Raw genomic sequence first — 21,911 nt, forward strand, 5'->3', positions numbered from 1 at the left:
CTTGCATTATCCTACTCATACTCTGAACAATGTTGATCTTACATTAACAATGCATGTCCTTTTTGGTATGATGCAGCGCCCGTATAGTTACTGCCCTTTGTAATCACACCACCTTTGCCAAAAACAAGGAAGCACAACTGGTTCCTTGCTCAATTAGACAACAGCAAAAGACTGATGACCATTCGCACACATGAGCCGGAAAAGTTATATTGCAAAAACCCCACTGTGTACAAGCACCATGAAATACGGGCAAGATACCAACTTGTTGGGGCCTTCAGGATTTTTGAGTTGGAGGCGGGTAAACAGCCTTGGTTCACACTCTCTGTTTCTCGGACTCAATTATCCGATTAACTAGGAGATCACCGTTGGCAAGGACCTTGATGGTAGAGAGGCTCTGTTTGCTAGGGAAAATAGTGTCTACACGGTGAGCCCTAGGACTTCGGAAGCAGACTCCCCTGATTGTCAATGATCCAGCCTGCAGCCAAAAGAAGGTGAGAATGACAAAGGCATCTGGATTAACTTTGATCCTTGGATGCCTCAAGTCCGACAGGCAATGATGTGGTTCAAGCCTTCAGGTTGATAGGTAACTAGGCTGTTGCGTCGAAAGGGAGGAGTTCTAGTGTCTCCGAATCACTAGTGGCTGAAGCGAGGCTGCAATTTATGATGGTGTTGGATCATCCCTCTTTGAATGACTTGTTGTCTTTGCTGATTGTTCTGGATGTGTCGTGGATTTAACACGACAGATGTCCTAGCGAAAGGACTTATTCATGGAGCCATCGCAACCTGGTTAGCTTGAAGGGGTTAAGCAGGACAAAGGACACAGAGAGTTTACCTAGGTTCGGCCCCTCTCAACGAGGTAAAAGCCTACTCCTGCTTTGTGTTGTATTGCTAGGGTTTCGATTACCAGGGAGCGAATACGCTTGACCTAGCTCTCTTTTCTTTGTTATTTGTCCCTAAACCGCTGCCGGGTCGCCCCTTTATATACACAGGTTGACGCCCAGCGGCTCACGGAGTCCCAGCCATCTCATATACAGTGCATCCGGATTGGTGACTAACTATGCTTGCCTTACAAAACAAGTTATACAAATATGGCGGTTCATCCTCTTGGGCCTCAAGTCGCCTCTGGATCTTGAGCCGTCCATGGGCTTGTATGAGCCGCCATCTTCATTGATAAGTCGCCAGTAGTATGACCCGGCCTCTCCTGGGCGGTTCATATCCAGTAGTTATATCCCCAACATTAGGCCCCAGGTTGATTTGAACTTGTTCATATCAATCTTCAATACCTGACTTTGTCAAAATCTTGCATCACTTGCATGATAAACCTTGTTGTAACCCACCATGACGTCTGCTCACAGAACCTTCTTAAACCACCATGACATGATTTCATATTAATTTTACATGAGACCCAGAATATTTTTAACTGATCCTTATCTTAATGACCATCCCGAAAATCGAGGCGTCCACATAGCCACATGATGATTTCGGCCTCCTCGATTCCCACCATGCCTTGTATCCATCCTCTTATAAATAGGGACGGGGTCTTTTTCATTTTCCCCCCTTTGCCTCATCGCCTTCGTCTTCCTCTTGCGTATCCTCTGCCGCCCGAGCTCCGCTGCAGCGACCTCCGACTGCTGCACCAACTCAGGCCGCTGCATCGACCTAACCAGACCAGAGAACTCCGGTGCGCCACCGCTGTTCCACCGCATCCGTAAGTACTCCTTTACGCAAGCCTCCGATCCGTACTAGGGTTTGAGTAGTTCATCGGTGTTCTTGCTGTTCTTCACTGTTTCTCCGTAATGTACTCATTTCAATCTGACAATAGTATTAGAAGCACGCTGAAGCTGTTTGACACTCCCTCTCAATCATAGGAAGCATTCCTTTTATAAAGAAAATCTTCGAACAAATGAATTTTTCAACCGTCACCACCTTTAGGTTTAAAATTTACTTTTCTTTTCCCATCTGCAGTAGATCCAAGATTATAAATCCATCTGTGGAATCTTGTTTATCCAGCACTTAGCCAAATGTTTACTGATAAATCAAAAGTACCCTAGTTGTCATTACGGCTTATATAATTCCGTTTAAACCGCCATTATATGCTTCTTAACCTGAATAACCCGGCAACATCCTCTGGTTTAACCATGCTTATTTATTCATCCTCATAATTCAGTTCTCCGGTTTGACAACTACATACTCTGAACTGTATCTCCATAGCCATTAGCCCTTCACAGCGGTTTAAACGATAAATTGTAACCCGCTAGATATCTGCGGGTTCAATAACATCTTGAATCGCCTTGTGTAGGCCGTGCACCCAATCATGACTAAGACAGTCACATCATGCGACTGGGTCCCATCCATCGTTACTGAATAAATGATCTAGGAGTATGTCAAAATTGGCTTCTTACCGGCAAAAAACGTCATTCACTGGCGTGCTCCAAAACCAGATGAAGTCAGCCCTCAGCCGCAGGACGATGAAGTTATTGTTTTCACTGATCACATGAACCGGGGCTTCTCACCACCCGGGTCAAAATTCTTCTGCGACGTTCTGCATTTTTTGCAACTACATCCTCAAGACATCGGACCCAATTCCGTTTCAAATATCTGCAATTTCCAAGTCTTCTATGAAGTATACCTTCAAGAAGAACCCAGTGTTGAACTCTTTAGAGAGTATTTTTATTTGAACCACCAAAATGGATTCACTGACGGGCCTAGCCAGGAGCTTGGAGGGATCTCAATTCAGCGACGAAGAGATGCCATTTTTCCTTATGCTCAGCTCCAAGTCATCCCAAGGATTGGAATCAAACCTAGTTCTATTGCAAAGATACTTCTCCTGCTGACGAAAATCCCTTGCCAGGATTTCGTGAGCAACGGCTCAACCCGAAGCATCCTCTCCCCGAACGGCTTACCACTGCTGAACGAGACGAACTTATGCCTACCTTTTCAAAGGTTAGAGCATTATTGGCCAATGGATTGACTGGGGTCGACCTGGTTCGATGCTAGGTAGCTTGGAGGATCATACCTTTAAGTCGCCGGTCCAGTTTAATGTGCACATATACTGGCGGTGCCAAAGATCCACTGCGTTACAGCTTAACACATTTGTCCAACAAAGCCATTAATGATATGACCAAAACTCTTCTCAATGAAAGCTTGGATAGCTGCAGCAAAGTGGGGTTGAATCCCTTCTGCACACTCAACCCGGCACCGGATGTAAGTCTATCTGGTTTATATACTTCAGTTCATTGTTCATATAACTTGCAAATCCCCAACCTTTATTGTAATTTTTGCAAGATGGAGACGCCTTTTGGAAAAGGAAATATGATGAAAAGGCCGGCAGGAAAGCCAGGGCTAGCAGCAAAGTCGTGAAGAAGAATAAAAGGAAATCCACTGCCTCTGATACATTGAACTTGGACGAAGATGATGAGCCGGAGGTAGAACTTGATTCCCTTGGCTCTTTTTTCAACTATCTTATTGACACTGATTGCTATCAGGATGATGCGGAAACCAGCCAGGCAGGTGATGAAGAGGTAAGTATTATTTCCTCCGACTCAGAGCCTTTGCCAAGACAGAAAATTCGACGAGTGACCCGGAAAGTAAGGTTTTCTCACCCTTTAGCTCACTTAGATCCCAACTTTATTTTGAAGCAACAACAGCATGAGAACCGGCGCAGAACTCGGACCAATGGAGGCAGGGAGCTTTCCTGCGGTTTACCTAACACACCAGCCCCATGCAAACGCCGGAATGAGGTGCTTCAAAATTCCAATTCTATTTATCCCAATGCCGGTCTTATTCGTCAACCAATTAATCCTTCCGACTCAAATTATCAAGGGGCCTCTCACTCTTCATCTGGTGATTCATCTCAGACTCAGCTTCCGGCTTTCAAGACTGCCCCTGGGTACAAACTTTATCTGTGTTTTTTCACATCTCTGTACTCATACTGAATTTTTGAATCCTCTTGCAGTGGAATAGCAAATCCTAGCAAAAAGGCTAAAATAAACAAGCCAAAGAAGACCCCAGGACTCTTGGACCAAAAAGCAAGCACCAATATCTGAAGCCTCCGTGTAACACCCGGAGGAACTTGCTGATGACCCGCCACCAGAAAATCCTGGTACCTCTACAGAACATATAATTGTCGATCCTTTGGGTGCTGAACCACCAAGCCCATTCAAACCTTCAAAACCAAACACTAAAGAAGTTCTGATCACCAGCACTGGTTTTCAAGAACCGGGGAATCCTGTTGCTCTAGCAAAACATTCTGCCAAGGAAGAATTGATCGAGAAGCGCAAGGTCAAATTTGACATGGCCAATTATTCTCATCTAAACATTAGTGAAATCCTCTCCGGCTATCTCAGCCAAGTGCACAACAGCTGCGATCTGGAGATTGACATGGTCAAACACATGCACCAGAAATATGAGGTATCAACTTCTGCCTTCTCTGTAAGATACATTCCTTCAGCCCCCAAGTCTAGTGAATATGATAGAATTGAATATACTATAGACTTTTAGATAGTCATAAATATGTGAAGATCAAACTAGTAGCCCCCAAGGGTCGGCTTAAACTACCAAGTTAAGTCGGGACTTAAATTAATAGTGATCAACTTTGCACCTGTATCTAGGGCCGGTTTAAACTATTAAGTTAAGCCGGGACTTCAATTAATAGTGATCAACTTTGCACCTATAGCCCCCAAGGGCCGGTTTAATCAATATGAATAAACTGGGACTTATCATTGTCACTGAAAATCTCATCTGGTCACCCGTACAAACCGTGTTAACATGAAAAAGATGAACCAGAGTTGTCTGCCACTGCTTCATAAAAGAAACTTTCTGCACCCATTAGCCCCCAAGTGCCAAGTGCTATTGCTTGCAAAGGGCTTGGGACTTTTATTTTGTACAATAATACATCATAACTGTGCATACTTGTTTCGATCTTCTTCTTGCAGGAGGTGTCTAGTCAATTTCAATCTCAGCTGACCGATTTAAAAACCCGGCTTGAAGCCCAAGAAACTCAGACCCGGAAAGCCGACTGCAAGTTCAAGTTTAGCTTGGATGAAAAAGTGAAGCTTAAAACTGATTTTAATACTGAGAGAAAAACACCTGGCCTGAAGAGAAGGCAGCCCTGATACAGAGGGCTAAAAAAGCTGAAGCCTCTTTCGAGGAGGTCACCACTGAACTTACTAGCTTGAAGCATCATATCACACAGATGACCTCTGCCATTTTTGGTAAGATCTTAACATTGTAATGAATTTCCACACTCCATTTTGTAAGTCGTCTGGTAACTTAATCATAATATGTTATGCAGGCCCCAGGAGCAGCAATCTTGAATCAAGTGGGAATTAATCTTCCAGATAAGATAGTGATTGACAGTGTTCTCCAGACACTATCACCAAGTTACTAGAACTTCGTGATGAACTATAATATGCAAAGGATAACAAAAACGATTCCCATGCTCTTCATGATGCTAAAATCGACGAAGGTAGAAATCAAGAAAAACATCAAGTGTTGATGGTTGACAAGACCACTAGTTTCAATAAAAGGGCAAAAGGGAAGAAGGGGAACTTCAAGAATAACAGCAAGCAAGTTGCTACTCAAGTGAAGAAGCCCAAGTCTGGACCTAAGCCTGGGACTAAGTTCTTCTACTACAAAGGGACTGGTCACTAGAAGCGGAACTGCCCAAAGTATTTGGCGGATAAGAAGGATGGCAAAGTGAACAAAGGTATATTTGATATACATGTTATTGATGTGTACTTTACTAGTGTTTATAGCAACCCCTCGGCATTTGATACTGGTTTGGTTGCTAAGAGTAGTAACTCAAAACGGGGGTTGCAGAATGAACAGAAACTAGTTAAGGGCGAGCTGACGATGTGTGTTGGAAGTAGTTCCAAGATTGATATGATCATCATCGCACACTCCCTACACTTTCAGGATTAGTGTTGAACCTAAATAAGTGATTATTTGGTGTTTGCGTTGAGCATGAATATGATTTGATCATGTTTATTGCAATACGGTTATTCATTGAAGTTAAAGAATAATTGTTGTTCTGGTTATATGAATAAAACCTTCTATGGCCATGCACCCAATGAAAATGGTTTGTTGGATCTCGATTGTAGTGATAAACATATTCATAATATTGAAGCCAAAAGATGCAAAGTTAATAATGATAGTGCAAATTATTCGTGGCACTGCCGTTTAGGTCATATTGGTGTAAAGCGCATGAAGAAACTCAATGCTGATGGGTTTTTGGAATCACTTGATTATGAATCACTTGATGCTTGCGAACCATGCCTCATGGGAAAGATAACTAAAGACTCCGTTCTCCAGAACAATGGAGCGAGCAACTGACTTATTGGAAATAATACATAATGATGTATGCAATCCGATGAGTGTTGAGGCTCACGGAAAGTATCATTATTTTCTGACCTTCACAAATGATTTGAGCAGATATGAGTATATCTACTTGATGAAACATAAGTCTAAAACATTTGAAAAGTTCAAAGAATTTCAGAGTGAAGTGGAAAATCATCGTGACAAGAAAATAAAGTTTCTATGATCTGATCGCGGAGACAAATATTTGAGTTACGAGTTTGGTCTTCAATTAAAACAATGTGGAATAGTTTCACAAATTTGTGCCACCTGGAACACCACAGCATAATGGTGTGTCCGAACGTCATAACCGTACTTTATTGGATTTAGTGCAATCTATGATGTTTCTTACTGATTTACCACTATAGTTTTGGGGTTATGCATTAGAGACAGTTGCATTCACGTTAAAAAGGGCACCATCTAAATCCGTTGAGACGACACTATATGAACTGTGGTTTGGCAAGAAACCAAAGTTGTCATTTCTTAAAGTTTGGGGTTGCGATGCTTATAAGAAAAAGTTTCATCCTGATAAGCTCAAACCCAAATCGGAGAAACGTGTCTTCATAGGATACCCAAAGGAGACAGTTGGGTACACCTTCTATTACAGATCCGAAGGCAAGATATTCATTGCTAAGAATGGATCCTTTCTAGAGAAGGAGTTTCTCTCGAAAGAAGTGAGTGGGAGGAAAGTAGAACTTGATGAGGTAATTGTACCTTCTCCCAAATTGGAAAGTAGTTCATCACAGATATCTGCTCCAGTGATTCCTACACCAATTAGTGAGGAAGTTGATGATGATGATCATGAAACTTCAGATCAAGTTACTACCGAACCTCGTAGGTCAACCAAAGTACGTTCCGAACCAGAGTGGTACGGTAATCTTGTTCTGGAGGTCATGTTACTTGACCATGACGAACCTACGAACTATGAGGAAGCGATGATGAGCCCAGATTCCGCAAAATGGCTTGAGGCCATGAAATCTGAATGGGATCCATGTATGAGAACAAAGTGTGGACTTTGGTTGACTTGCCCGATGATCGGCAAGACATAGAAAATAAATGGATCTTCAAGAGGAAGAAAGACGCTGATAGTAGTGTTACTATCTAAAAAGCTAGACTTGTCGAAAAAAGGGTTTTTGACAAAGTTCAAGGTGTTGACTACGATGAGATTTTCTCACTCGTAGCAATGCTTAAGTCTGTCCGAATCATGTTAGCAAATTGCCACATTTTATGAAATCTGGCAAATGGATGTCAAAACTACATTCCTTAATGGATTTCTTAAAGAAGAGTTGTATATGATGCAACCTGAAGGTTTTGTCGATCCTAAAGGTGCTAACAAAATGTGCAAGCTCCAGCGATCCATCTATGGACTGGTGCAAGCATCTCGGAGTTGGAATGTACGCTTTGATGAGTTGATCAAAGCATATAGTTTTATACAGACTTGCGGTGAAGCCTATATTTACAAGAAAGTGAGTGGGAGCACTACAGCATTTCTGATAAATATATGTGAATGACATATTGTTGATCGGAAATAATGTAGAATTTTCTGGAAAGCATAAAGGAGTTTTTGAAAGGAGTTTTTAAAGAAAGACCTCGGTGAAGCTGCTTACATATTGAGCATCAAGATCTATAGAGATAGATCGAGACGCTTGATAAGTTTTTTCAATGAGTACATACCTTGACAAGATTTTGAAATAGTTCAAAATGGAACAGTCAAAGAAAGAGTTCTTGCCTGTGTTACAAGGTGTGAAATTGAGTAAGACTCAAAGCCTGACCACGGCAGAAGATAGAAAGAGAATGAAAGGCATTCCCTTTTCCTCAGCCATAGGTTCTATAAAATATGCCATGCTGTGTACCAGATCTATTGTATACCCTACCACTGATTTTGGCAAGGGAGTACAATAGTGATCTAGGAGTAGATCACTGAGCAGCGGTAAAAATTATCCTTAGTGGAATAAGGATATGTTTCTCGATTATGGAGGTGACAAAAGGTTCATCGTAAAGGGTTACGTTGATGCAAGTTTTGACACTGATCCAGATGATTCTAAGTCTCAATCTGGATACATATTGAAAGTGGGAGCAATTAGCTAAAGTAGCTCCGTGCAGAGCATTGTAGACATAGAAATTTGCAAAATACTTGCGGATCTGAATGTTACAGACCCGGTGACTAAAATTATCTCACAAGCAAAACATGATCACACCTTAGTACTCTTTGGGTGTTAATCACATAGCAATGTGAACTAGATTACTGACTCTAGTAAACCCTTTGGGTGTTGGTCACATGTCGATGTGAACTATGGGTGTTAACCACATAAAGATGTGAACTATTGATGTTAAATCACATGGCGATGAGAACTAGATTATTGACTCTAGTGCAAGTGGGAGACTGAAGGAAATATGCCATAGAGGCAATAATAAAGTTATTATTTATTTCCTTATTTCATGATAAATGTTTATTATTCATGCTAGAACTGTATTAACCGGAAACATAATACATGTGTGAATACATAGACAAACATAGTGTCACTAGTATGCCTCTACTTGACTAGCTCGTTGATCAAAGATGGTTGAGTTTCCTAGCCATGGACATGAGTTGTCATTTGATTAACGAGATCACATCATTAGGAGAATGATGTGATTGACTTGACCCATTCCGTTAGCTTAGCACTTGATCGTTTAGTATGTTGCTATTGCTTTCTTCATGACATATACATGTTCCTATGACTATGAGATTATGCAACTCCCGTTTACCGGAGGAACACTTTGTGTGCTACCAAACATCACAACGTAATTGGGTGATTATAAAGGTGCTCTACAGGTGTCTCCGAAGGTACTTGTTGAGTTGGCGTATTTCGATATCAGGATTTGTCACTCCGATTGTCGGAGAGGTATCCCTGGGGCATCTCGCTAATGCACATCACTATAAGCCTTGCAAGCAATGTGAATAATGAGTTAGTTGCGGGATGATGCATTACGAAACGAGTAAAGAGACTTGCCGGTAATGAGATTGAACTAGGTATTGAGATACCGACGATCGAATCTCGGGCAAGTAACATACCGATGACAAAGGGAACAACGTATGTTGTTATGCGGTTTGACTGATAAAGATCTTTGTAGAATATGTAGGAGCCAATATGAGCATCCAGGTTCCGCTATTGGATATTGACCGGAGACGAGTCTCGGTCATGTCTACATAGTTCTCGAACCCGTAGGGTCCGCACGCTTAACGTTCGGTGACGATCGCACTACTAGGAAAAGGCCTGCTAGTGGCGCACCTGTTTTGCCTACTAATGGCGCACTACAGGTGCGCCACTAGCATCACGCCATTAGAATTTTTTACTAATGGCGCACCACAGGTGCGCCATTAGTATCTGGTATACTAATGGCGCACCAGGCAGTGCGCCATTAGTACATCACACGGTGCGCCATTACTATCTGACTTAGTAATGGCGCACCACATAGAAGTGCGCCATTACTAAAAGTTTTTTTCAAATTTTTTTCAGAATTTTTTTTTCAATTTTTTTCGTTTTTTTCTTAATCTCAGGTCACTATGGCTTAATCTCGGATCAAATCGCACTCCGTGATCAAACTTCTCGAAAGGTCACCCATCCTCACACTACTCCAGCCCAAGCACGCTTAACTTCAGAGTTCTATCCAACCCCAGCACCAGCTCACATAACAGGCACTTATTGATATATCTAGCATATCAATCCTATTAAACCTTGTTGATGTCTAGGACTTTGTTCATGTTCATGAGTGTGATGAAATTTTGAAAAAATATTTCAAACTTCCGTTCATATTACGTATCATATATTGAACATTTTTTCCAAAAAAAATTGAAACTATATATTTTTTCTATTACTAAGGGCGCACCTAGCAAATGGTGCGCCACTAGTAAGTTTGAATTTTTTTCCATTTCCCCCCCTCGAGATCTTAAAAGTCCCGTATCTTTTTTCTGTTAGGTTTTTGGGGATTCTAAAAATGTTCAACGGGGTTCCCCTGATTGAATTCGGATGTATCTTTTCGAGTAGATGATTTTTCATATAAAAAACTTTGTAATCCGAGTTCGTATGCAAAAGTTATGCCCATTTTACAAATTCTAGAGAGATTTTGCAAATAAAGTCGAAATTCATATTTGTAAATTTTCCCAACAACTAGACCACATATCACATGGGAACTTATTTTATTTTATTTTTTTGACATTTCCATCATTTTATTTTATTTTTTCTAAAACTGAAAAGGCGGTCCACAGGGGGGGTGCATTCGGTGGAATTTTTGGGCAAAGTTAGTAATGGCGCATCGTGGGTGTGGTGCGCCATTACTAGTTAAACTAGTAATGGCGCACCTCACCCACGGTGCGCCATTACTATTTAAACTAGTAATGGCGCACCACACCCACGGTGCGCCATTACTAACTTTGAAAAAAAATAAAAAAAAATTGTTAGTAGTGCCGCACCGAGGGTGTGGTGCGCCATTACTAGTTAAAACTAGTAATGGCGCACTGTCCCCTGGTGCGCCATTACTAGTTTTGAAAAAAAATTGTTAGTAGTGGCGCACCGAGGGTGTGGTGTGCCATTACTAGTTAAACTAGTAATGGAGTAGGGAGACGAAGAGGTGGGAATAGTGGTGAAAGAAGAAGAGTGTGATTGAGTGGTGAAACAGTAGTCAACAATGTTGTCTATTTTTTTAGGGAGAACAATGTTGTATGTTGTGCATGAGTATCCTATAGATATACATGATTAATGTTATACTATTGGAATATGTATGGTCCCGTTGCAACGTACGGGCAAATAGCTAGTAGCCCTAATGGATTGACATGAGTGTAGAGTAATAAGTGATGCAACAAGTGTACAACCTCTTTGCCGTAGCCGTGTCGACCTCAGCATCATTGGGTTGGTCGCTAAAGAAGTTGAGGCAAAGGTGGCTGTCGGAGGTGTGGAGGAAGATCTGAGGAATCTGTAGACGGCGTCTAGGGCAATGCTCTGTTGTGATGGATCATTCTGTCGTTGGAGCAGCTCCAGTGAGCCGTAAGACGTCAGGGCTGAAGCAGCACAAGACCGACATCGTTAATCTCAAGTGGGATTCTAATAGCATCTCCAATAGATGATGTAAAATGGATGTAAAATTTACATCACCAAAAACCACCTGACTACAACAGATGAGGTAAAAACTGTTGACTCTGAACTTAACTGTCGAAACTGAAATTTACTGTGGAATCTGAATGTTACTGTCGAAACTGAGCGCAATGGTAGCAGAGAGGCACTTGACATGTAGTTTAGGGAGGGCCTGCAGTACATCTTCAACCTGCACTCCCCTGAGCCGCCAGCCACCACCGGCCAAACCGCCGGCCCCCGCGCCGCCTCGCCGCCCCGAAACAACTCCCCACCGCCGGTCCGCCGCCGCCCCTAAACAACTCCCCATCGCCGGTCCGCCGCCGCCCCGAAACAACTCCCCACCATCGCTCTGCCGCCGCCCCGGCCAGCCCTCTAGCCCCCCATGCCGAGCTTTTTCTCCTGCGATCCCCACGCCACCGCCCCACCACCGCGCCCCCACTGCTGGCGACCACCGCGCCCCACCCTGAACCCTAAGATAGATAGTAGGGTACCTCTCTGGCGAGCCCCCTCCCCGCTGCGGGTGGTTCTTCCTTAACTCCGGCGAGTCCCCCACCCTCTGAAAATCGATAGATCCAAAAGTTGATTCAGTCGACTGAAGTGTAGCTAAATCGGAGCAGAGCAGCAGCACGAGCGAGGGGGAGAGCAGCAGCAGCGAGCGAGAGCCGCTGCAGCAACAGCAGTGCGAGTGAGCGAGCGAGAGCCGGAGCAGCAACAGCAGATCCGGCTGGTATGGCCGCCGCCGCCGAAGGGGCCTCATACTGGGGAGAGCCGCCATGGAGATGACGCCTGCGGCGCCGGCTTCGAGGTAGCCGCTGCATGGGGGTGCGGGATGGAGCACCGTCGGCACCGGGAGGTCGAGTTAAGGAGAAGGTGCGATGCGATGAGTGTACAACCTCTTTGGTGGCGCTGAGTAGGCCTCGGCTTCGTCCGAGGAGTCGGTGAGGATGCCGTGGTTCCGGTGGAGCAGGTTAAGGCGGCGCTGTAGGGATGGAGAAGCCGCGATAGACGAGGCAATCTTCGGAGCAGCTCCTTGGAGGTGGAGGACGGGGCGCCTGAACCGGCGGGACGACGAGATGGACGACGGATCCTCATCCGGGGAGGTGGAGGAGGGATGTCGAGCTGTTGCGGTGGACGACGTCGTCGGGGAAGAGGCTCCGGCTGGGCAGCGGTGAGGTGGCGGACGGAGGAGGGTGGGGTTTCGCAGCTGGAGCGAAGAGGTTATGGCGGCCTAGGATTTCGAATGGCGAAAAGGAGGCAATGGGAGGGGGGAACCATGACTTAGGGACGCACTTGTCCAAAATGTAGGGTGTGTTACAAAAGTACCCCCACCGATTTGAACTAGCGGCCCTTTTAGCTCAGGGTTAGAAGGGGCATTTCGCGTGTCGGGATTTGGCAGCTGGAGGGAGTTTTCGCGCGCGTTGTAATTCCGGGATAGCAAGGCGCGGGTTGTGAAGGCGCCAGTTTTGGGAGCACGATATCTGAATTTTCGGGATATAACAAGGCGCGGGTTGAATTTTAGGGACAAGCCTAACGTCTAATATTGTACTTGTAGTACCAAATCAATTCGCACTTCCCTCAACGAAAAAAAAACGAATAAAATAAAACTATTCACACCACACAAAGAGAGTGTCTTGTCCCGTTTTACTATACAAATGCTACTCAAAGCTACTCCCTCCTTCCATCTATATAGGGCCTAATGTGTTTTTCGAGGCTAACTTTGACCAAATATTAGAGCAATAATATATGACATGCAACTTACACAAAGCACACCGTTAAATTCGTGTGTGAAAGGAGCTTTCAATGATATAATTTTCACATTGTGCATGTCATGTACTATTAATCTTGTCAATAGTCAAAGGCGGTCTTAAAAACACATTAGGCCCTATATAGATGGAAGGAGGAAGTATGAATCCATGTTATGTCCAATTAAATTTTTCGCTGGCCGTATAATGCATGTAACCTACTCATACCAACATTTTAGTGCATTCCAAATGTTTATACTACTGCTGTTATTCAAACTGAATTTGAATTCGTTTATCTATTTCAATAAGAATCTACAATCATGATTGTTGCCAACTTCAACCATCATTCGTGTATTACCTTAACAACACACCACATGATTACTATAGAGAGATAGATATGAAATATGTGTACTATATGAATTCGAATTCAATTTTTTGAATACACTTGATGTTGATTCCAAATAATAGTAGATTTGATGTACTGACTATATATTCATAATCTAAACCATGTTCCATATGTACACCGTGTTTATCACAGAAAGTATAGTGCCCCGCCCCCTACATTATGACAAATATTTAGCCCTGAGCTACAAAAGCCACACATTAGCCCAAATTATAATCAATGTTCTATATATTATATGTAGTACTACCAAGATGACCATGCGTTCCATGGAACATCAACATGATCAAGGGGAGGCCTTATTTGCAAATATGGAGAGGGGTGTGGGCATCTTTTTCTTCAAAATTGCCATAGTTTCCTTCCTATCCGTCAGATATAAATTGGACAACCTATATTGTAGGATGGCAGGCACACCATCATCAACAACTCTGTTTTTTATAAGAGTAGAGATAAAATATATTATATGTAGTATAAAATGTTCATAACCACACCATGTGTATCACTGTTATATATATTCACGCATGCGTCGGTATAAAACACTATGATAAATTCTTCAAATATCCGAATTCGCTTTTTATAATGAATTATGATCTCTATTCGTCTTTTACACCCAGACAATCCTCTTATCTTTGTAGCTAGCGCTAACTTTCTCTCATGCATGCACAGGCCCGCATCCCTCTCACGCTCCCTCAGCATTCTCTAGCTCCATCGCGCAAATTCGTCTTTTCACTTTAGGTCGTTCACCCACGGTGTGTGTAGGCCCCCCAGCTCCTTCTTTATGGCACATATCAATCGATATGCCTCTCTAGCCAGGTGTGCCTACCACAAACACAAGCTTCCCCTCCTCTCTTCTCACCTTCCATGCCTCACTCCCACCACTCTTTTCATCGATCTCGTACTCGCACACTCCTTCCCCCTCGATATAGTATGCCTCTCGCACCACCTCCTGGATGCATCCCTCTCTCTCTATCCTTCTCCCCAGGCCTTATTTGCTTCTAACACATACATGCATGTATACCGATCGATCTCCCTACATATACCTAGGTCGACTTTTAACTATTTTCCCCCCACCCCTCGATCGACGTACCTCACAAGTTATGTCTCTCCTTTCTCTGACAAAGGACGATTGATCTTCATATGTAGTTACGTCTGCTTACCACAGCCATATCGTCCCCCCTCATCATTCGTGCATGCCTCCTGACCCGTCTCTCGCACGCACGTGCACAGACAGGCAGCCATCCCCTCTCTTATTGATATTGCAGGCGTGCCCTTCGTTTGTCTAGCAAGCCTCTCCCACCATGGGCGAATTCAGGTGCCAGGCAGAAGGGGCGGTGGCCTGGGGCGTAAGGCCAATCTCCTTTGTATATTTTGACACTATAGCTACAATAGAATGCTACAGTCAAGTAAGCTGCCTGGGCCTTGGCCCAGTTCGCCTGGGGCCTGGCCCATTCCTAGGTCCACCACTGTCTCCCACCATTTGTTAGAAGCAACTCCACCACCACCCCCTCAAACACTCTAGCTCTGTCTCTCTCCCAACCTTATTCTTCTCCTACACATATGCATGGATGCCGATCGATCTCCCTTAATACATAAGGTAGGCCTCTCTCCTCCTCCACACATATACCAGCCATTGTACCTCTATAATTAATTAGGCCTCCCCCACGACACACCGATAGTCGAGCGCTGTATGTAGGTATCCATGCCACAGAAACAAACTGCACTTGTCCCCTCTCACGTTCCAGTAGGCCAGCCACTCTATATCCTTGACGTGGGAACACACAAATTCGATGGCACTCTTTATCGATCGCGCGCGCACACACACATCACCCCTCTCGTCGATTCTATGGATACCTCAAGCCGATGATACCTGCACTCTCTTCTCGTGGATCGCCCCCTCTATATATATATATGATATATCCAGGAATCTATTTCACACACATTGCATATGTTACATTTTTTATTGACCCCCCAAAAAACACACACGCACGAACCCACACACTATCTCTCTATGTTTGTATCTCTCTCACACAACCTCACGTAGGTGGTGTACGTACACGAAGAGAATAGGTGCACGTGCTCACCCTTCGTGCCCAGCCACACCCGCGTGGGGTACACGGTGCAGCTCATTTCTGTACGAAAATGGCAGCCCACATGCTTATTTGGACGCGTGTAGCGGTTGTTTACCTACGGAGGTCGTGTACCACACGTGCACGAAACAAAGTTCGACTTGATGCATTGGCGCGTTATTTTTAAATAAAGTTATATCGCTCAATGGCACGTACACAGAATACAAAATGATTTTTATATATGGAGAAAAAGGTAGTCCGCTCCACCATATACAATGGAGCCTGCCTGCCTGGGTTTGTCTCGCTTCAGAATATCTCACACAAGGCGGCGGTGGCCTCTCTCTCTCCCACCGTTGGTCACTGATCCGGCCACATCCCGTCCGGCGGCGGAAAGGGAGGATGTGCATCGTTTCTCCGTTGGATGGCGCCGAGGCAGCGCGCCCCGATCTGCGGTACCCGTCGTTCTCTCTGACCAAGCTCCGACGCGGTAGGGCCTACGCCACCTACTCGCTGCCGCAGTATGGGCAGACCCCACCCGCCGCCGCTCACCTAGTTACATCCCGATGACCCCGAGGTATCCCCTCCGGCCTTGCTCCATTGCCCATCTTCCCACGTCGCTGCATGTGGATCTTCCATAGTTCTCTGCCCAAAACGTAGGTCGTCCGGCGTACTTTCCATATTGCAATATCGTCCTCACACCGTTTTAGAAAAACACAATCGTGTTGTTATCTTCCCTTAGGAAAAGGAATCCGCTTCTCTGCAAAAAAGACAAAACCGGGGTCTGTAAAAAGTTTACTGTTCACACACTGTTTTGACCCAATTTGTCTTTTTTGCTGAGAGCTGCTCAGATATCCAAATGATTTGAAATTTGGAGCGGACCCCATGCATCAAATTATCTACCACACAAACAATTGGATTTTTTTTGAATTTTTCTAGTATTTGTTTTCAATTTTTTCTGACCGGGAGCAGATGCTTTTGGCAATCTGACACCGAATTGACTGTTGCACGTCCACCGCCTGAGCGAGGGAGAGCTTGCATTAGTCAAAAGTTTCGCCTTGTCCTGCGAGCCACCACGCGCAAGCTTCTCCCGTCCTGCAAGCTTCTCCTTATTCGGCAAGTTGACCGGACACAACAAAGTAATGCTAGTCCATACTGCCTCCTTTCCGGTTAATATGGCTTAATTTCAAACGAGATAAATACACTTTCTATCACTGTATATTTGTAAAAATGCGGTTAGTGGACTTCATAATATGCTCATAGCGCTCAATATATACATTTTCTGGTGTTTATACGGTCACTAGCTCACCCTAGCTGAGTATGTGTGTGCATGCACGTGTAGGTTGAACACTTGAGCATGACCGTGTGTGTTCCGTCGTGTGCTCGGACATGCATGCATTAGGGCGTCACGCGCGTTTTTGTGTCCATGTGTACGTGTGACTTTTGCATGCATGCACGAGGTTGTAGTCCCTCACATTCACATGCAAGGTTTAATCATTCGTTGTTCACACATGCATTCCTGATATTAATACGTTAGTAAAGACAATTTCTTGAGGAAAACGAGCCCAGGAATTGAGTACAAAGGGGACCAATAAGCCAGGATGGAGGGAGTACCCGTAGTGAACCGAAAGGAGGGAGTAGGTACTAGTAGTACAGTACTACGTAACAACGTGCTGTAACAAAATTCCTCTATGCGCATCCTGTCTACATGTCATGCAAGAAAATAGAGATAAGTACAAGTGAGACTCAGGAACGGTCATACACATAGGGGGAGTACGTGTAGGGGCCACTAAGGAGCAGTCAAATCACACAGTAAGTTAGTCGGAAGAAGCAACCATCATTTCACTCTTTAATGACACGTACGCAATATAAAATGGTTGATATGGAGAAAAAAGAAAACCACTATATATACACTAGCAGGAGCCTAGGCTACAAGCCTGCTTGCTTGGGTTGCTCTCTTAACAAGCATAGAACGACGGTGGTCACACCGCTGGTCACATATCCGGCTGGATCCCGCCGGTGGGGGAAGGGAACAATGTTCTGCGTAGACGTGGTCGACATCGGCGAGGGAGACAACCCAAAGTCGGTGCATCCCAATCGGGGGTTACCCGCGGTATGGGCTGATGTCGCGTCCCAACCGCCCTTCTAGCTACATCCCGATGTCCCAGGTAGTACATCTTCCTTTTGGAGCCGGCTTGCTCCACTGCCGCAGGGATGCTCAGCTCGATTTTATTGGAGCTGCACAAAAGCATCGTATGATCCGAGGGTGCCAGCCGTCTTTCCTTCGACAGGTTCTACCTAGCCAGGAAATTAAATCATGTTTAGGGTTTAGGGTTTAAGTCGTAGTGACCCCATCAGTAATTTTTTTTGTACACGCTCTCACAACTTTTGTCTTTAGTTGTGAAGTAAATATTGGCTATGATCTGTGAATCATTGAGATGCATCAGCATGCGTGTTAGTTTTCCTTGTATTTGATGGAATGTTGCAACGGGGCAACCTTGGCGTAGGAATGAAAATGGAGTGGAAAGTTTCCGTTTTTCCGGAGAAAAAACGTAAACAGAGAGAAACCAACGTTTCGTTTCGTTGGATCGCGCCATCGAGCAAAACCAACGTTTAAATCACGTCTGTCGTGTTTGTGTCTCACCCTCTTCCACAGATCCACCCCACACGGTCGCTTCGCATGCCACTTACCGCAAACCGAGTATACGATAACTTTCCTGCCTGCTTGTCGATGGATCGCGCCATGGAGTACTAGCACTAATGGAAGATATTGACGAGTTGGGGGAGGAGAGCTAGCTGTAGCACGGGCTCCCAAGAACTTTTTACATGCATGTTGTGGCCGGCTATTACGACCTTTGAACACAGAGCAGTCGCGTGCACCGGGAAGTGGCGCGGGCGACGCTCTCTCGGCCGGCGCGCCGCTTCAGTGCCGGCGCCAGTGAGAGGTCGTGTCCGCTCTGGCCGGTTCGGGCGGGAAGCACGCGTGGGTGATGAAGAGGGTTCGGGTTGGTCAGGAGCGGGCGTGGCAGCGGTCTGGACGCCCGCAAACAAGAGATGTTGTATGTTAATATTGTTGCGTATATAATTAACAACGTAAATAATGTGCCAGTTGGACAAATATGATTGGAGATGGAGATGGAGATGGAATTTTACGTAAACACGGATATGCATGTCTATGTCTATGTGTGTGTGCGACGACTTGTGACCTGGAAGCGGGGACGTGTTTTTTTGATCGAGTTTTCTTTCTTGGTACGTCAAAAAATTGTCCGCCACTTTTCGTTTCTTTTTTGCGCCATTTTTTTACTCCATTGTGTATATAGCCTCTTGTTTGATAGGGTTTCTTGCATCTCGCTCTCTCACCCTCTCCATATAAAAACAAGATGATAGTGCCCACTCTATCTCTCTCCTCACCCATGGTCACAGATCCGGGCGAATCCCGTCTGCTGGAGGAGGTGAGAAGGTGCAGCGTTGACGTTGTCGCAGTCGGTGATGGAGGAAGCTGATGCGCACCATCCACTCGGAGCCGGCGCTGGCGCGGATGAAGGTCCTCCGCGCCCTTGTTTGCTGCTGTCGTGTGGGCAGATCCCGCCCGCCCGCCAAAGCGACATCTCGCCCACCTGAGGTATAACTTCCTGTACTGGTCCAGCTCCCCAGGTCGCTGCATGCGGGTTTTCTTCTATGCGACTACTCCCCAGCTCCCCATGTATAGTAGTTAGGGTTCGTTGGCTAGTCCAACATCACCTACTATTATAGAGGAAATGCCACTCGAAAAGTTGTCCTGATTTATGCCTCGGTGGAGGTATACATGTTGTTTCGACAAAAAGTACATGGTGGTTGTGCGGTCATTGTCCATATGCTCCTATTGCTAGTGCTAATCTAATACTATCACTGGTTAAATGAAGAAATGTTTTTTTCGGGTATCCTGGATTAGAGCATCTCCAATAGCTTGTCTATATGGATGTCTATACTCGTTTTCCATGACGTGAGCCCAAAACAGGCGTCCAACAGCTTCTCTATATGGTCGTCCAAATATACACATCCTCTAAATCGACCTCGACAATGTCCACGCCTGGACAATGTGAAGGCGTCATCTAAACTCGGCTGCAGTCATGATTTCTTCCTCTCCCCAGCGAAGGCCTACCTGTCACGGTCCCTGTATATGGACGTTCTGATGCAAAACTGGACGTGTATATGAGGGAATCTTTTTAGACCATTGTCTATATGAATATATAGACATCCAAATATGCACATGCTATTGGAGATGCTCTTTGTTCCCATCAAGATAATCGTGATGCTTCTGTTTGTTGGTGTACTTTCCATTAATTCTTATTGACAATTGAGATGTCGTTATTAATCATGTACCACTGCCAAAACAAAGTAACAACACTATACCCTTTTTTATATTTTTGCAAACAGCGATACGTATCTCCATACCCGGGCATGTCTTCCTCAATTTTAGTGGAACTGCACAAAATTGGTTGGCCATTGTTGTTCCGCCTCACTGCCCTCTGCCACGTGGTTCTTCCTTCCTCGAGCTTGATTAATGAGAAGAAACAGACCATAGTGAGGATTTGTCGAACTTCATAGGTGCCTCACCCAAACTTGATGCCAAATGGATGATGCATCACCACGATGACCTATCCATGCTCATGGTTGCGCCTCATGGTTGCGTCGGCTGGTGAAGCTAATTGATTTTCCATGAAAAACAAGATGTCTTCCATCAGTGCTCTTTGCTTGTTACCCACAAAGATGATATCCTTCATCAGTTCACCTTGGTTGCTTTGGAGACGCAGTCGTCTTTCACGTTGGTGCAATTTTATCACACAATTGGCTATGAACCAAATGTTTCCTCGAAGAAGGATCAATGTTGGTACTAAGAGCATAAGTTTTGTATTGATTTCTAAGCCTTCTCACAACTTTGTCTTCAGCTCCCCTGTAATTTTATTTGTCCAGCTATTAACTTTGATTAAAAAAAGGTGTGGACTAAAAACCCGGATGGACGTAGTAGCCCTCCATTTTTATTTACTCTGCATATTAGATTTGACTGAAGTCAAACTTTTTAAAGTTTGACCAAGTTTAGGCCGAACACAACAAACCATCATTACTGAGAGAGTGCAAACTGTACATATTCTCGAACCTTTCCGATAATTGAAATTAAAATTCTTTATTTGTACACACTCTCACACATTTTCGATAATTTTGCGCATGTGTGGTTGTTCACTTAAGGGAGGGTAGTGTACCGCACGTGAAGGACAGGAAGTGCGACCAGGACGCGTGGATCGTTAGTTCATCGGAAGTAGTAGTTTTCTTCACTGGTACGTTAAATAAGGAGTTTCGTTTTGTACTTACAAAATTTAAACGATTGTTATAGAGAGAATAAGAAAACCACTCTGCTATATATTAGTAGTATACATGAGTACTATATGGACGCAGCTTCATTAACTTAGTGCACCTTCCTTTGGGTGTATGACAGGTGGGCCCAAAATGTGGCTGGCCCATCTGTCATACAGCCAAAGGCAGGTGCAGTTAAGGCACCAGAGCTCAGTCTGTAATACAGTATATATGCAGTACACTATATAAGCTGGAGCCTCAGCGCTTGTTCGCTAGGGTTTGCACTCTCCACACTCTCGCCGCACAACATATATATATACACGCTGGAGGCTCAGCGCTCCTTTGCAAGGGTTTGCTATATTCACAGTCTCTCACCCTCTTCACCAGATCTAAACAAGCCTGCGTTGTGGCCTCTGTCTCTCTCTCCCCCCTCAGAGCTGGTGAAGGAGGCGTCCGGATCCCGTCGCACCGGGAAGAGGAGGAGGTGTAGTGTTCACTCTATCGCCTTCGGCGAGGGAGGCAATCCACTGCCGGCTACGCTGTTCTCTTTCACCCAGCGCCTGTGCGGGAGGGCCACCGACCCCTTCTTCCTTGCTGCCTTATGTAGTGTGGGCAGATCCGGCCTCCCGCCGCACGCCTTGCCACATCCCGACGACCCTAAGGTATAAGTTTCTTTGAAACCGTCATTCCTCTAGCTGCATGCAGATCTTTTTCGATTCTGTAGTTGAATCTAGGTCTTGGTTCAAAGAGGAAAGAAGGGTGCGGTGGGTTGGAGCATGAATCTAGGACGTGGTTCAATGAGAAAAGGAGGGAGGGAAAGTAGTATAGACTGGCTATCCAGCCGCTTTGTTTGTCGAAAAGGGAAAAAGGGGGATAACCCAGTACACACATCTGTAAGGAACCGATCTCT

Source organism: Triticum aestivum, chromosome 3D (genome assembly GCF_018294505.1).
Source record: "Triticum aestivum cultivar Chinese Spring chromosome 3D, IWGSC CS RefSeq v2.1, whole genome shotgun sequence".
NCBI lineage: Eukaryota > Viridiplantae > Streptophyta > Magnoliopsida > Poales > Poaceae > Triticum > Triticum aestivum.